Source organism: Lonchura striata, chromosome 23 (assembly GCF_050655825.1).
Source record: "Lonchura striata isolate lonStrDom1 chromosome 23, ASM5065582v1, whole genome shotgun sequence".
Classification (NCBI taxonomy): Eukaryota; Metazoa; Chordata; class Aves; order Passeriformes; family Estrildidae; genus Lonchura; species Lonchura striata.
Genome location: NC_140725.1, coordinates 9,804,964 through 9,820,691, shown reverse-complemented (window position 1 = coordinate 9,820,691; position 15,728 = coordinate 9,804,964).

The window sequence follows — 15,728 nt, the reverse complement described above, 5'->3', positions numbered from 1 at the left end:
CGCGTCCTCTGAGTCTCCGAGTGCAGAGACCTCGATGGCAACTGCAGAAATGAAGGGCTGCGTTGAGTTGTCGAGAAGCAAGAACATAGCCTGGAGTTTGGGAGTCAGCAGCTGCTGGACTTTTGCAATTGCTTTCACTGTGCACTGAATGCCAGGACGGCATGTGCACGTTAAAACAACGAGCTGGGCAAGAGTAATCGAAAGATCACGGCCGTCAGAAAGCAGCTTATATATTGCCCTGGAAAGAGCATTGTTTTTGGAGTGTGCAGTAAAATCGTGTTTCTGGACAAGGGAGGCATAAGTGCGCTGCGCTCCTAAGCTATCTCCCTGCGAGACACACTGCCAAAGCTTTTCGCTATGATGCAGTTTAGTGCAGACGCACACTACGGCTCTCCGGAGCTGTCCGAAGCCAAGCGCCGGTGGCCGGCGTCTTTCGGCTGAAGCAGCGCTTCGGAGCGTAGGGCTGCCGCTCCGCTGTTGTGTGCGCGAAGCAGCCGCTTCTCCTGCTCCGGGAGCCGGAGAGAGCGGTAGCTTGTACGAGGGCGAAGAACGAAGCCGCAGAGCACCGGGCTTCTGCGCGCACCCTAAGGACTGCTAGAGGACCGTGGTGGCCGCACGCCTGCCTCTTCAATTCCATTCTAGCATCCTTAGGGAAGGTGTTCCAGGACAATTTTCCTGAGTTTTGAATTCGTCCTGATACAGCCCCTCCTGGGAAACTCGTGCTCGTCCTCTGAGTCTCCGACATGCAGAGACCTCGATGGCAACTGCAGAAATGAAGGGCTGCGTTGAGTTGTCGAGAAGCAAGAACATAGCCAGCGCCTTGTGTTTGGGAGTCAGCAGCTGCTAGACTTTTGCGATTGCTATCACTGTGCACTGAAAGCCAGGACGGCCTGTGCACGTTAAAACAACTAGCTGAGCAAGAGTAGCCGAAAAATCACGGCCGCTAGATAGCAGCTTACGTATTGCCCAGGAAAGAGCACTATTTTTGGAGTGTGCAGTAAAATCGTGTTTTTGGACAAGGGAGGCATAAGTGCGCTGCGCTCCTAAGCTATCTCCCTGCGAGACACACTGCCAAAGCTTTTCGCTATGATGCAGTCCAGTGCAGACGCACACTACGGCTCTCCGGAGCTGTCCGAAGCCAAGCGCCGGTGGCCGGCGTCTTTCGGCTGAAGCAGCGCTTCGGAGCGTAGGGCTGCCGCTCCGCTGTTGTGTGCGCGAAGCAGCCGCTTCTCCTGCTCCGGGAGCGGACAGAGCGGTAGCTTGTACGAGGGCGAAGAACGTTGCTGCAGAGAGACGACATTGTGTGCACAGCCTTGCGACTGCTAGAGGACGGTGGCTAAAGCTCCCTGCCTTTTCAATGCACTGCTGGCATGCTTTATTGAAGGTGCTCCGAGACAATTTTCCTGGGTTTTGACTTCGTCCTGATGAAGCCCCTCTTGGGAAACTCGTGCTCGTTTCCGAAGGCTCGAGATGCAGAGAACTCGATGGCAGCTGCAGAAATGAAGGGCTGCGTTGAGTTGTCGAGAAGCAAGAACATAGCCAGCGCCTTGTGTTTGGCAGTCAGCAGCTGCTGGACTTTTGCGATTGCTTTCACTGTGCACTGAATGCCAGGACGGCACGTGCACGTTAAAACAACGAGCTGGGCAAGAGTGGGCAGAAGAGAACGGGCGTCAGACAGCAGCTTACATATTACCATAGGAAGAGCAGTGTTTTTGGAGTGTGCAGCAAATGCGTGTTTCTGGACAAGGGAGGCAAAAGTGCGCTGCGCTCCTAAGCTATCTCCCTGCGAGACACACTGCCAAAGCTTTTCGTTATCATGCAGTCTAGTGCAGACGCACACTACGGCTCTCCGGAGCTGTCCGAAGCTAAGCGCCGGTGGCCGGCGTCTTTCGGCTGAAGCAGCGCTTCGGAGCGTAGGGCTGCCGCTCCGCTGTTGTGTGCGCGAAGCAGCCGCTTCTCCTGCTCCGGGAGCGGACAGAGCGGTAGCTTGTACGAGGGCGAAGAACGAAGCCGCAGAGCACCCGGCTTCTCCGCGCCCCCTAAGGACTGCTAGAGGACCGTGGTGGCCGCTCGCCTTCCTCTTCAATTCCATTCTAGTATCCTTAGGGAAGGTGTTCCAGGACAATTTTCCTGAGTTTTGAATTCGTCCTGATGCAGCCCCTCCTGGGAAACTCGTGCGCGTCCTCTGAGTCTCCGAGTGCAGAGACCTCGATGGCAACTGCAGAAATGAAGGGCTGCGTTGAGTTGTCGAGAAGCAAGAACATAGCCTGGAGTTTGGGAGTCAGCAGCTGCTGGACTTTTGCAATTGCTTTCACTGTGCACTGAATGCCAGGACGGCATGTGCACGTTAAAACAACGAGCTGGGCAAGAGTAATCGAAAGATCACGGCCGTCAGAAAGCAGCTTATATATTGCCCTGGAAAGAGCATTGTGTTTGGAGTGTGCAGTAAAATCGTGTTTCTGGACAAGGGAGGCATAAGTGCGCTGCGCTCCTAAGCTATCTCCCTGCGAGACACACTGCCAAAGCTTTTCGCTATGATGCAGTCCAGTGCAGACGCACACTACGGCTCTCCGGAGCTGTCCGAAGCCAAGCGCCGGTGGCCGGCGTCTTTCGGCTGAAGCAGCGCTTCGGAGCGTACGGCTGCCGCTCCGCTGTTGTGTGCGCGAAGCAGCCGCTTCTCCTGCTCCGGGAGCGGACAGAGCGGTAGCTTGTACGAGGGCGAAGAACGAAGCCGCAGAGCACCGGCCTTCTGCGCGCACCCTAAGGACTGCTAGAGGACGGTGGTGGCCGCTCGCCTGCCTCTTCAATTCCATTCTAGCATCCTTAGGGAAGGTGTTCCAGGACAATTTTCCTGAGTTTTGAATTCGTCCTGATACAGCCCCTCCTGGGAAACTCGTGCTCGTCCTCTGAGTCTCCGACATGCAGAGACCTCGATGGCAACTGCAGAAATGAAGGGCTGCGTTGAGTTGTCGAGAAGCAAGAACATAGCCAGCGCCTTGTGTTTGGGAGTCAGCAGCTGCTAGACTTTTGCGATTGCTATCACTGTGCACTGAAAGCCAGGACGGCCTGTGCACGTTAAAACAACTAGCTGAGCAAGAGTAGCCGAAAAATCACGGCCGTAGATAGCAGCTTACGTATTGCCCAGGAAAGAGCACTATTTTTGGAGTGTGCAGTAAAATCGTGTTTTTGGACAAGGGAGGCATAAGTGCGCTGCGCTCCTAAGCTATCTCCCTGCGAGACACACTGCCAAAGCTTTTCGCTATGATGCAGTCCAGTGCAGACGCACACTACGGCTCTCCGGAGCTGTCCGAAGCCAAGCGCCGGTGGCCGGCGTCTTTCGGCTGAAGCAGCGCTTCGGAGCGTAGGGCTGCCGCTCCGCTGTTGTGTGCGCGAAGCAGCCGCTTCTCCTGCTCCGGGAGCCGGAGAGAGCGGTAGCTTGTACGAGGGCGAAGAACGTTGCTGCAGAGAGACGACATTGTGTGCACAGCCTTGCGACTGCTAGAGGACGGTGGCTAAAGCTCCCTGCCTTTTCAATGCACTGCTGGCATGCTTTATTGAAGGTGCTCCGAGACAATTTTCCTGGGTTTTGACTTCGTCCTGATGAAGCCCCTCTTGGGAAACTCGTGCTCGTTTCCGAAGGCTCGAGATGCAGAGAACTCGATGGCAGCTGCAGAAATGAAGGGCTGCGTTGAGTTGTCGAGAAGCAAGAACATAGCCAGCGCCTTGTGTTTGGGAGTCAGCAGCTGCTAGACTTTTGCGATTGCTATCACTGTGCACTGAAAGCCAGGACGGCCTGTGCACGTTAAAACAACTAGCTGAGCAAGAGTAGCCGAAAAATCACGGCCGTAGATAGCAGCTTACGTATTGCCCAGGAAAGAGCACTATTTTTGGAGTGTGCAGTAAAATCGTGTTTTTGGACAAGGGAGGCATAAGTGCGCTGCGCTCCTAAGCTATCTCCCTGCGAGACACACTGCCAAAGCTTTTCGCTATGATGCAGTCCAGTGCAGACGCACACTACGGCTCTCCGGAGCTGTCCGAAGCCAAGCGCCGGTGGCCGGCGTCTTTCGGCTGAAGCAGCGCTTCGGAGCGTAGGGCTGCCGCTCCGCTGTTGTGTGCGCGAAGCAGCCGCTTCTCCTGCTCCGGGAGCCGGAGAGAGCGGTAGCTTGTACGAGGGCGAAGAACGTTGCTGCAGAGAGACGACATTGTGTGCACAGCCTTGCGACTGCTAGAGGACGGTGGCTAAAGCTCCCTGCCTTTTCAATGCACTGCTGGCATGCTTTATTGAAGGTGCTCCGAGACAATTTTCCTGGGTTTTGACTTCGTCCTGATGAAGCCCCTCTTGGGAAACTCGTGCTCGTTTCCGAAGGCTCGAGATGCAGAGAACTCGATGGCAGCTGCAGAAATGAAGGGCTGCGTTGAGTTGTCGAGAAGCAAGAACATAGCCAGCGCCTTGTGTTTGGCAGTCAGCAGCTGCTGGACTTTTGCGATTGCTTTCACTGTGCACTGAATGCCAGGACGGCACGTGCACGTTAAAACAACGAGCTGGGCAAGAGTGGGCAGAAGAGAACGGGCGTCAGACAGCAGCTTACATATTACCATAGGAAGAGCAGTGTTTTTGGAGTGTGCAGCAAATGCGTGTTTCTGGACAAGGGAGGCAAAAGTGCGCTGCGCTCCTAAGCTATCTCCCTGCGAGACACACTGCCAAAGCTTTTCGCTATCATGCAGTCTAGTGCAGACGCACACTACGGCTCTCCGGAGCTGTCCGAAGCTAAGCGCCGGTGGCCGGCGTCTTTCGGCTGAAGCAGCGCTTCGGAGCGTACGGCTGCCGCTCCGCTGTTGTGTGCGCGAAGCAGCCGCTTCTCCTGCTCCGGGAGCGGACAGAGCGGTAGCTTGTACGAGGGCGAAGAACGAAGCCGCAGAGCACCCGGCTTCTCCGCGCCCCCTAAGGACTGCTAGAGGACCGTGGTGGCCGCTCGCCTTCCTCTTCAATTCCATTCTAGTATCCTTAGGGAAGGTGTTCCAGGACAATTTTCCTGAGTTTTGAATTCCTCCTGATGCAGCCCCTCCTGGGAAACTCGTGCGCGTCCTCTGAGTCTCCGAGTGCAGAGACCTCGATGGCAACTGCAGAAATGAAGGGCTGCGTTGAGTTGTCGAGAAGCAAGAACATAGCCTGGAGTTTGGGAGTCAGCAGCTGCTGGACTTTTGCAATTGCTTTCACTGTGCACTGAATGCCAGGACGGCATGTGCACGTTAAAACAACGAGCTGGGCAAGAGTAATCGAAAGATCACGGCCGTCAGAAAGCAGCTTATATATTGCCCTGGAAAGAGCATTGTGTTTGGAGTGTGCAGTAAAATCGTGTTTCTGGACAAGGGAGGCATAAGTGCGCTGCGCTCCTAAGCTATCTCCCTGCGAGACACACTGCCAAAGCTTTTCGCTATGATGCAGTCCAGTGCAGACGCACACTACGGCTCTCCGGAGCTGTCCGAAGCCAAGCGCCGGTGGCCGGCGTCTTTCGGCTGAAGCAGCGCTTCGGAGCGTAGGGCTGCCGCTCCGCTGTTGTGTGCGCGAAGCAGCCGCTTCTCCTGCTCCGGGAGCGGACAGAGCGGTAGCTTGTACGAGGGCGAAGAACGTTGCTGCAGAGAGACGACATTGTGTGCACAGCCTTGCGACTGCTAGAGGACGGTGGCTAAAGCTCCCTGCCTTTTCAATGCACTGCTGGCATGCTTTATTGAAGGTGCTCCGAGACAATTTTCCTGGGTTTTGACTTCGTCCTGATGAAGCCCCTCTTGGGAAACTCGTGCTCGTTTCCGAAGGCTCGAGATGCAGAGAACTCGATGGCAGCTGCAGAAATGAAGGGCTGCGTTGAGTTGTCGAGAAGCAAGAACATAGCCAGCGCCTTGTGTTTGGCAGTCAGCAGCTGCTGGACTTTTGCGATTGCTTTCACTGTGCACTGAATGCCAGGACGGCACGTGCACGTTAAAACAACGAGCTGGGCAAGAGTGGGCAGAAGAGAACGGGCGTCAGACAGCAGCTTACATATTACCATAGGAAGAGCAGTGTTTTTGGAGTGTGCAGCAAATGCGTGTTTCTGGACAAGGGAGGCAAAAGTGCGCTGCGCTCCTAAGCTATCTCCCTGCGAGACACACTGCCAAAGCTTTTCGCTATCATGCAGTCTAGTGCAGACGCACACTACGGCTCTCCGGAGCTGTCCGAAGCTAAGCGCCGGTGGCCGGCGTCTTTCGGCTGAAGCAGCGCTTCGGAGCGTACGGCTGCCGCTCCGCTGTTGTGTGCACGAAGCAGCCGCTTCTCCTGCTCCGGGAGCGGACAGAGCGGTAGCTTGTACGAGGGCGAAGAACGAAGCCGCAGAGCACCCGGCTTCTCCGCGCCCCCTAAGGACTGCTAGAGGACCGTGGTGGCCGCTCGCCTTCCTCTTCAATTCCATTCTAGTATCCTTAGGGAAGGTGTTCCAGGACAATTTTCCTGAGTTTTGAATTCGTCCTGATGCAGCCCCTCCTGGGAAACTCGTGCGCGTCCTCTGAGTCTCCGAGTGCAGAGACCTCGATGGCAACTGCAGAAATGAAGGGCTGCGTTGAGTTGTCGAGAAGCAAGAACATAGCCTGGAGTTTGGGAGTCAGCAGCTGCTGGACTTTTGCAATTGCTTTCACTGTGCACTGAATGCCAGGACGGCATGTGCACGTTAAAACAACGAGCTGGGCAAGAGTAATCGAAAGATCACGGCCGTCAGAAAGCAGCTTATATATTGCCCTGGAAAGAGCATTGTTTTTGGAGTGTGCAGTAAAATCGTGTTTCTGGACAAGGGAGGCATAAGTGCGCTGCGCTCCTAAGCTATCTCCCTGCGAGACACACTGCCAAAGCTTTTCGCTATGATGCAGTTTAGTGCAGACGCACACTACGGCTCTCCGGAGCTGTCCGAAGCCAAGCGCCGGTGGCCGGCGTCTTTCGGCTGAAGCAGCGCTTCGGAGCGTAGGGCTGCCGCTCCGCTGTTGTGTGCGCGAAGCAGCCGCTTCTCCTGCTCCGGGAGCCGGAGAGAGCGGTAGCTTGTACGAGGGCGAAGAACGAAGCCGCAGAGCACCGGGCTTCTGCGCGCACCCTAAGGACTGCTAGAGGACCGTGGTGGCCGCACGCCTGCCTCTTCAATTCCATTCTAGCATCCTTAGGGAAGGTGTTCCAGGACAATTTTCCTGAGTTTTGAATTCGTCCTGATACAGCCCCTCCTGGGAAACTCGTGCTCGTCCTCTGAGTCTCCGACATGCAGAGACCTCGATGGCAACTGCAGAAATGAAGGGCTGCGTTGAGTTGTCGAGAAGCAAGAACATAGCCAGCGCCTTGTGTTTGGGAGTCAGCAGCTGCTAGACTTTTGCGATTGCTATCACTGTGCACTGAAAGCCAGGACGGCCTGTGCACGTTAAAACAACTAGCTGAGCAAGAGTAGAAGAATAAACACGGCCGCTAGATAGCAGCTTACGTATTGCCCAGGAAAGAGCACTATTTTTGGAGTGTGCAGTAAAATCGTGTTTTTGGACAAGGGAGGCATAAGTGCGCTGCGCTCCTAAGCTATCTCCCTGCGAGACACACTGCCAAAGCTTTTCGCTATGATGCAGTCCAGTGCAGACGCACACTACGGCTCTCCGGAGCTGTCCGAAGCCAAGCGCCGGTGGCCGGCGTCTTTCGGCTGAAGCAGCGCTTCGGAGCGTACGGCTGCCGCTCCGCTGTTGTGTGCGCGAAGCAGCCGCTTCTCCTGCTCCGGGAGCGGACAGAGCGGTAGCTTGTACGAGGGCGAAGAACGTTGCTGCAGAGAGACGACATTGTGTGCACAGCCTTGCGACTGCTAGAGGACGGTGGCTAAAGCTCCCTGCCTTTTCAATGCACTGCTGGCATGCTTTATTGAAGGTGCTCCGAGACAATTTTCCTGGGTTTTGACTTCGTCCTGATGAAGCCCCTCTTGGGAAACTCGTGCTCGTTTCCGAAGGCTCGAGATGCAGAGAACTCGATGGCAGCTGCAGAAATGAAGGGCTGCGTTGAGTTGTCGAGAAGCAAGAACATAGCCAGCGCCTTGTGTTTGGCAGTCAGCAGCTGCTGGACTTTTGCGATTGCTTTCACTGTGCACTGAATGCCAGGACGGCACGTGCACGTTAAAACAACGAGCTGGGCAAGAGTGGGCAGAAGAGAACGGGCGTCAGACAGCAGCTTACATATTACCATAGGAAGAGCAGTGTTTTTGGAGTGTGCAGCAAATGCGTGTTTCTGGACAAGGGAGGCAAAAGTGCGCTGCGCTCCTAAGCTATCTCCCTGCGAGACACACTGCCAAAGCTTTTCGTTATCATGCAGTCTAGTGCAGACGCACACTACGGCTCTCCGGAGCTGTCCGAAGCCAAGCGCCGGTGGCCGGCGTCTTTCGGCTGAAGCAGCGCTTCGGAGCGTAGGGCTGCCGCTCCGCTGTTGTGTGCGCGAAGCAGCCGCTTCTCCTGCTCCGGGAGCCGGAGAGAGCGGTAGCTTGTACGAGGGCGAAGAACGAAGCCGCAGAGCACCCGGCTTCTCCGCGCCCCCTAAGGACTGCTAGAGGACCGTGGTGGCCGCTCGCCTTCCTCTTCAATTCCATTCTAGTATCCTTAGGGAAGGTGTTCCAGGACAATTTTCCTGAGTTTTGAATTCGTCCTGATGCAGCCCCTCCTGGGAAACTCGTGCGCGTCCTCTGAGTCTCCGAGTGCAGAGACCTCGATGGCAACTGCAGAAATGAAGGGCTGCGTTGAGTTGTCGAGAAGCAAGAACATAGCCTGGAGTTTGGGAGTCAGCAGCTGCTGGACTTTTGCAATTGCTTTCACTGTGCACTGAATGCCAGGACGGCATGTGCACGTTAAAACAACGAGCTGGGCAAGAGTAATCGAAAGATCACGGCCGTCAGAAAGCAGCTTATATATTGCCCTGGAAAGAGCATTGTGTTTGGAGTGTGCAGTAAAATCGTGTTTCTGGACAAGGGAGGCATAAGTGCGCTGCGCTCCTAAGCTATCTCCCTGCGAGACACACTGCCAAAGCTTTTCGCTATCATGCAGTCCAGTGCAGACGCACACTACGGCTCTCCGGAGCTGTCCGAAGCTAAGCGCCGGTGGCCGGCGTCTTTCGGCTGAAGCAGCGCTTCGGAGCGTACGGCTGCCGCTCCGCTGTTGTGTGCGCGAAGCAGCCGCTTCTCCTGCTCCGGGAGCGGACAGAGCGGTAGCTTGTACGAGGGCGAAGAACGAAGCCGCAGAGCACCGGCCTTCTGCGCGCACCCTAACGACTGCTAGAGGACGGTGGTGGCCGCTCGCCTGCCTCTTCAATTCCATTCTAGCATCCTTAGGGAAGGTGTTCCAGGACAATTTTCCTGAGTTTTGAATTCGTCCTGATACAGCCCCTCCTGGGAAACTCGTGCTCGTCCTCTGAGTCTCCGACATGCAGAGACCTCGATGGCAACTGCAGAAATGAAGGGCTGCGTTGAGTTGTCGAGAAGCAAGAACATAGCCAGCGCCTTGTGTTTGGGAGTCAGCAGCTGCTAGACTTTTGCGATTGCTATCACTGTGCACTGAAAGCCAGGACGGCCTGTGCACGTTAAAACAACTAGCTGAGCAAGAGTAGCCGAAAAATCACGGCCGCTAGATAGCAGCTTACGTATTGCCCAGGAAAGAGCACTATTTTTGGAGTGTGCAGTAAAATCGTGTTTCTGGACAAGGGAGGCATAAGTGCGCTGCGCTCCTAAGCTATCTCCCTGCGAGACACACTGCCAAAGCTTTTCGCTATCATGCAGTCCAGTGCAGACGCACACTACGGCTCTCCGGAGCTGTCCGAAGCCAAGCGCCGGTGGCCGGCGTCTTTCGGCTGAAGCAGCGCTTCGGAGCGTAGGGCTGCCGCTCCGCTGTTGTGTGCGCGAAGCAGCCGCTTCTCCTGCTCCGGGAGCCGGAGAGAGCTGTAGCTTGTACGAGGGCAAAGAACGTTGCTGCAGAGAGACGAAATTGTGTGCACAGTCTTGCGACTGCTAGAGGACGGTGGCTAAAGCTCCCTGCCTTTTCAATGCACTGCTGGCATGCTTTATTGAAGGTGCTCCGAGACAATTTTCCTGGGTTTTGACTTCGTCCTGATGAAGCCCCTCTTGGGAAACTCGTGCTCGTTTCCGAAGGCTCGAGATGCAGAGAACTCGATGGCAGCTGCAGAAATGAAGGGCTGCGTTGAGTTGTCGAGAAGCAAGAACATAGCCAGCGCCTTGTGTTTGGCAGTCAGCAGCTGCTGGACTTTTGCGATTGCTTTCACTGTGCACTGAATGCCAGGACGGCACGTGCACGTTAAAACAACGAGCTGGGCAAGAGTGGGCAGAAGAGAACGGGCGTCAGACAGCAGCTTACATATTACCATAGGAAGAGCAGTGTTTTTGGAGTGTGCAGCAAATGCGTGTTTCTGGACAAGGGAGGCAAAAGTGCGCTGCGCTCCTAAGCTATCTCCCTGCGAGACACACTGCCAAAGCTTTTCGTTATCATGCAGTCTAGTGCAGACGCACACTACGGCTCTCCGGAGCTGTCCGAAGCTAAGCGCCGGTGGCCGGCGTCTTTCGGCTGAAGCAGCGCTTCGGAGCGTAGGGCTGCCGCTCCGCTGTTGTGTGCGCGAAGCAGCCGCTTCTCCTGCTCCGGGAGCGGACAGAGCGGTAGCTTGTACGAGGGCGAAGAACGAAGCCGCAGAGCACCCGGCTTCTCCGCGCCCCCTAAGGACTGCTAGAGGACCGTGGTGGCCGCTCGCCTTCCTCTTCAATTCCATTCTAGTATCCTTAGGGAAGGTGTTCCAGGACAATTTTCCTGAGTTTTGAATTCGTCCTGATGCAGCCCCTCCTGGGAAACTCGTGCGCGTCCTCTGAGTCTCCGAGTGCAGAGACCTCGATGGCAACTGCAGAAATGAAGGGCTGCGTTGAGTTGTCGAGAAGCAAGAACATAGCCTGGAGTTTGGGAGTCAGCAGCTGCTGGACTTTTGCAATTGCTTTCACTGTGCACTGAATGCCAGGACGGCATGTGCACGTTAAAACAACGAGCTGGGCAAGAGTAATCGAAAGATCACGGCCGTCAGAAAGCAGCTTATATATTGCCCTGGAAAGAGCATTGTTTTTGGAGTGTGCAGTAAAATCGTGTTTCTGGACAAGGGAGGCATAAGTGCGCTGCGCTCCTAAGCTATCTCCCTGCGAGACACACTGCCAAAGCTTTTCGCTATGATGCAGTTTAGTGCAGACGCACACTACGGCTCTCCGGAGCTGTCCGAAGCCAAGCGCCGGTGGCCGGCGTCTTTCGGCTGAAGCAGCGCTTCGGAGCGTAGGGCTGCCGCTCCGCTGTTGTGTGCGCGAAGCAGCCGCTTCTCCTGCTCCGGGAGCCGGAGAGAGCGGTAGCTTGTACGAGGGCGAAGAACGAAGCCGCAGAGCACCGGGCTTCTGCGCGCACCCTAAGGACTGCTAGAGGACCGTGGTGGCCGCACGCCTGCCTCTTCAATTCCATTCTAGCATCCTTAGGGAAGGTGTTCCAGGACAATTTTCCTGAGTTTTGAATTCGTCCTGATACAGCCCCTCCTGGGAAACTCGTGCTCGTCCTCTGAGTCTCCGACATGCAGAGACCTCGATGGCAACTGCAGAAATGAAGGGCTGCGTTGAGTTGTCGAGAAGCAAGAACATAGCCAGCGCCTTGTGTTTGGGAGTCAGCAGCTGCTAGACTTTTGCGATTGCTATCACTGTGCACTGAAAGCCAGGACGGCCTGTGCACGTTAAAACAACTAGCTGAGCAAGAGTAGCCGAAAAATCACGGCCGCTAGATAGCAGCTTACGTATTGCCCAGGAAAGAGCACTATTTTTGGAGTGTGCAGTAAAATCGTGTTTTTGGACAAGGGAGGCATAAGTGCGCTGCGCTCCTAAGCTATCTCCCTGCGAGACACACTGCCAAAGCTTTTCGCTATGATGCAGTCCAGTGCAGACGCACACTACGGCTCTCCGGAGCTGTCCGAAGCCAAGCGCCGGTGGCCGGCGTCTTTCGGCTGAAGCAGCGCTTCGGAGCGTAGGGCTGCCGCTCCGCTGTTGTGTGCGCGAAGCAGCCGCTTCTCCTGCTCCGGGAGCGGACAGAGCGGTAGCTTGTACGAGGGCGAAGAACGTTGCTGCAGAGAGACGACATTGTGTGCACAGCCTTGCGACTGCTAGAGGACGGTGGCTAAAGCTCCCTGCCTTTTCAATGCACTGCTGGCATGCTTTATTGAAGGTGCTCCGAGACAATTTTCCTGGGTTTTGACTTCGTCCTGATGAAGCCCCTCTTGGGAAACTCGTGCTCGTTTCCGAAGGCTCGAGATGCAGAGAACTCGATGGCAGCTGCAGAAATGAAGGGCTGCGTTGAGTTGTCGAGAAGCAAGAACATAGCCAGCGCCTTGTGTTTGGCAGTCAGCAGCTGCTGGACTTTTGCGATTGCTTTCACTGTGCACTGAATGCCAGGACGGCACGTGCACGTTAAAACAACGAGCTGGGCAAGAGTGGGCAGAAGAGAACGGGCGTCAGACAGCAGCTTACATATTACCATAGGAAGAGCAGTGTTTTTGGAGTGTGCAGCAAATGCGTGTTTCTGGACAAGGGAGGCAAAAGTGCGCTGCGCTCCTAAGCTATCTCCCTGCGAGACACACTGCCAAAGCTTTTCGCTATCATGCAGTCTAGTGCAGACGCACACTACGGCTCTCCGGAGCTGTCCGAAGCTAAGCGCCGGTGGCCGGCGTCTTTCGGCTGAAGCAGCGCTTCGGAGCGTAGGGCTGCCGCTCCGCTGTTGTGTGCGCGAAGCAGCCGCTTCTCCTGCTCCGGGAGCGGACAGAGCGGTAGCTTGTACGAGGGCGAAGAACGAAGCCGCAGAGCACCCGGCTTCTCCGCGCCCCCTAAGGACTGCTAGAGGACCGTGGTGGCCGCTCGCCTTCCTCTTCAATTCCATTCTAGTATCCTTAGGGAAGGTGTTCCAGGACAATTTTCCTGAGTTTTGAATTCGTCCTGATGCAGCCCCTCCTGGGAAACTCGTGCGCGTCCTCTGAGTCTCCGAGTGCAGAGACCTCGATGGCAACTGCAGAAATGAAGGGCTGCGTTGAGTTGTCGAGAAGCAAGAACATAGCCTGGAGTTTGGGAGTCAGCAGCTGCTGGACTTTTGCAATTGCTTTCACTGTGCACTGAATGCCAGGACGGCATGTGCACGTTAAAACAACGAGCTGGGCAAGAGTAATCGAAAGATCACGGCCGTCAGAAAGCAGCTTATATATTGCCCTGGAAAGAGCATTGTTTTTGGAGTGTGCAGTAAAATCGTGTTTCTGGACAAGGGAGGCATAAGTGCGCTGCGCTCCTAAGCTATCTCCCTGCGAGACACACTGCCAAAGCTTTTCGCTATGATGCAGTTTAGTGCAGACGCACACTACGGCTCTCCGGAGCTGTCCGAAGCCAAGCGCCGGTGGCCGGCGTCTTTCGGCTGAAGCAGCGCTTCGGAGCGTACGGCTGCCGCTCCGCTGTTGTGTGCGCGAAGCAGCCGCTTCTCCTGCTCCGGGAGCGGACAGAGCGGTAGCTTGTACGAGGGCGAAGAACGAAGCCGCAGAGCACCGGCCTTCTGCGCGCACCCTAAGGACTGCTAGAGGACGGTGGTGGCCGCTCGCCTGCCTCTTCAATTCCATTCTAGCATCCTTAGGGAAGGTGTTCCAGGACAATTTTCCTGAGTTTTGAATTCGTCCTGATACAGCCCCTCCTGGGAAACTCGTGCTCGTCCTCTGAGTCTCCGACATGCAGAGACCTCGATGGCAACTGCAGAAATGAAGGGCTGCGTTGAGTTGTCGAGAAGCAAGAACATAGCCAGCGCCTTGTGTTTGGGAGTCAGCAGCTGCTAGACTTTTGCGATTGCTATCACTGTGCACTGAAAGCCAGGACGGCCTGTGCACGTTAAAACAACTAGCTGAGCAAGAGTAGCCGAAAAATCACGGCCGCTAGATAGCAGCTTACGTATTGCCCAGGAAAGAGCACTATTTTTGGAGTGTGCAGTAAAATCGTGTTTTTGGACAAGGGAGGCATAAGTGCGCTGCGCTCCTAAGCTATCTCCCTGCGAGACACACTGCCAAAGCTTTTCGCTATGATGCAGTCCAGTGCAGACGCACACTACGGCTCTCCGGAGCTGTCCGAAGCCAAGCGCCGGTGGCCGGCGTCTTTCGGCTGAAGCAGCGCTTCGGAGCGTACGGCTGCCGCTCCGCTGTTGTGTGCGCGAAGCAGCCGCTTCTCCTGCTCCGGGAGCGGACAGAGCGGTAGCTTGTACGAGGGCGAAGAACGTTGCTGCAGAGAGACGACATTGTGTGCACAGCCTTGCGACTGCTAGAGGACGGTGGCTAAAGCTCCCTGCCTTTTCAATGCACTGCTGGCATGCTTTATTGAAGGTGCTCCGAGACAATTTTCCTGGGTTTTGACTTCGTCCTGATGAAGCCCCTCTTGGGAAACTCGTGCTCGTTTCCGAAGGCTCGAGATGCAGAGAACTCGATGGCAGCTGCAGAAATGAAGGGCTGCGTTGAGTTGTCGAGAAGCAAGAACATAGCCAGCGCCTTGTGTTTGGCAGTCAGCAGCTGCTGGACTTTTGCGATTGCTTTCACTGTGCACTGAATGCCAGGACGGCACGTGCACGTTAAAACAACGAGCTGGGCAAGAGTGGGCAGAAGAGAACGGGCGTCAGACAGCAGCTTACATATTACCATAGGAAGAGCAGTGTTTTTGGAGTGTGCAGCAAATGCGTGTTTCTGGACAAGGGAGGCAAAAGTGCGCTGCGCTCCTAAGCTATCTCCCTGCGAGACACACTGCCAAAGCTTTTCGTTATCATGCAGTCTAGTGCAGACGCACACTACGGCTCTCCGGAGCTGTCCGAAGCCAAGCGCCGGTGGCCGGCGTCTTTCGGCTGAAGCAGCGCTTCGGAGCGTAGGGCTGCCGCTCCGCTGTTGTGTGCGCGAAGCAGCCGCTTCTCCTGCTCCGGGAGCCGGAGAGAGCGGTAGCTTGTACGAGGGCGAAGAACGAAGCCGCAGAGCACCCGGCTTCTCCGCGCCCCCTAAGGACTGCTAGAGGACCGTGGTGGCCGCTCGCCTTCCTCTTCAATTCCATTCTAGTATCCTTAGGGAAGGTGTTCCAGGACAATTTTCCTGAGTTTTGAATTCGTCCTGATGCAGCCCCTCCTGGGAAACTCGTGCGCGTCCTCTGAGTCTCCGAGTGCAGAGACCTCGATGGCAACTGCAGAAATGAAGGGCTGCGTTGAGTTGTCGAGAAGCAAGAACATAGCCTGGAGTTTGGGAGTCAGCAGCTGCTGGACTTTTGCAATTGCTTTCACTGTGCACTGAATGCCAGGACGGCATGTGCACGTTAAAACAACGAGCTGGGCAAGAGTAATCGAAAGATCACGGCCGTCAGAAAGCAGCTTATATATTGCCCTGGAAAGAGCATTGTGTTTGGAGTGTGCAGTAAAATCGTGTTTCTGGACAAGGGAGGCATAAGTGCGCTGCGCTCCTAAGCTATCTCCCTGCGAGACACACTGCCAAAGCTTTTCGCTATCATGCAGTCCAGTGCAGACGCACACTACGGCTCTCCGGAGCTGTCCGAAGCTAAGCGCCGGTGGCCGGCGTCTTTCGGCTGAAGCAGCGCTTCGGAGCGTACGGCTGCCGCTCCGCTGTTGTGTGCGCGAAG